Raw genomic sequence first — 1,822 nt, 5'->3', positions numbered from 1 at the left:
TATATATTTCATACTAGGAGAATTTTTGTTAAGACATAGAGTCACAAGGACACTCTACTGCCCCAAGTAACAAACCCAGGAGTACTCAGGCCATCAAGCCAGCATCTCAGCACAGTTCTCAGTCCAGATGACTTGTCCCTAACTTTGTCTTCAGAGTCATCACGCAGGTGAGCTACTGTCCTTGTAGCAGGTACCTAGACACTCTACTACCAGAATGAGAAGAACACAATTCATCACCAAAAGTGTATGGGGTGACCAAGTTGAGTCTTAAACACATGGAGAAGTGGACCTGGGGACAAGTGCTGGAGAAAATGCCGTGGATAAAGTCTTATCCCTCATGGCTGGAGAGAGAGCTCAGCAGTTCAGAGCATTGCTGTTCTTCCAGAGGACCCAAGTTTAATTCCTAGCACCCACACGGCAGCATACAACTGTCTGTAACTCCAGTTCCAGGACACCTCTGCACCAATGCACATAAAATAAATTTAAAATAAGAAGCCTTATCCCTCTCCTCATCCTGAGGAGGTCGGTGAGGCACCCTGATCTGCATAGTGAGCGGCTGTATACACGAAGGGAGGGGCACCAGGGAACCACAAAGACCTTGCAGAGGCCCCTCAGAGTGTCACTGTCCTCCACAGATTCCCCCAGCAGCAGCTTGGCAGACTGTATCTACCTCCTCTAGTTTGCCCAGTGTGAACTCATACGTAGATTAAGCCACCTACAACCTTAGTATTTTGGTAATCCCATCGCATCTGTAACCAAGTCTTCAACTCATGAGCCTCAGAGGGTTGGGGTGGGGTGTTATGATTCTTCATATCAAAGCAAAACAGCCCCAGATCTCTGTCCAGTTCCAGGCCTTGGCCAACGCTCCAACCTCCCCATGTCCCGTCATTACCTGGTAGGAGGAGCCAGAGATGGTCATGGATGAATTAGGAAGACAATGTGGCTGACTCCAGGATTGCATTACTATTAAAACTCAAGAAGCCACATTGCCGCTGTGTGGTACGGAATGCTACTTCTGGCTGGTCTGAAGGGTCTTTCGTTGTTGATTTTCTGTGCTTAGCTCAAAGGTCTAGAGAGGAGCTTTGATAACTCCAGGGCCTCCACGAGCACTGGCTTCTTTGTCACCAGATTTGATTGAATGGATGAGGCTGTCACTTTTCAGGAGGATCTCAGAGTCACATTCATCTCCACAGAGGTGGAAGTGGCCGGAGAGAGAGGAAGGGAGGATGGAAGTCTCTGTTGTGAAACTGATGTCCACTGACTGCCTCCCAGCACTCTGGCTGAATCCTTTCCTGGGACCATGCTCTTTCTTTCCAAACGCAGCCTATTCATCTGTGCTTGTCCTTGTCCTTGCTGATAGATGGTGGCAGAGGATAAAACCCTGATACTGGACACTGGAGAGGCATCAGATGCCCAGGCTCACCTTACAAGGTAGCAGCCCAGGAGAGAATGGCCTCAGAGATCTTAAAGTCCTTTCCAGGGTGACTGGAGCCCCTATGTGTCCTTCTCATCCCTGAAACAGGCACAGAGCAGCATGCAGGAGATCCTGAGTCCCAGGAGGGGCTTAGATCTGCACCGTGGATCTACATGTGACAATGAGAAAGGAATTATCTTTAGAAATGGGGGACCTGTGTCTCATCATGCCTGCTCTCTCCCTTTGGGGGCACTGCCTCTCCAGAAGCTACTTTTGCATACATTTAGTTAGTTAATTAATTAATTCATTCATTCATTCATTCATCCATTTTTCCCTGACTCGCTTGAGGAAAACGTCTCCTTTTGAGGGTGTCAGAGTTAGCCGTGGTTGGACTGCTACCTACTTGGC

Source organism: Alexandromys fortis, unplaced genomic scaffold, assembly GCF_014885135.2.
Source record: "Alexandromys fortis isolate MF-2015 unplaced genomic scaffold, M_Fortis_MF-2015_v1.1 scaffold_3, whole genome shotgun sequence".
Taxonomy (NCBI): domain Eukaryota; kingdom Metazoa; phylum Chordata; class Mammalia; order Rodentia; family Cricetidae; genus Alexandromys; species Alexandromys fortis.
Note: the sequence above shows the minus strand (reverse complement) of the source record.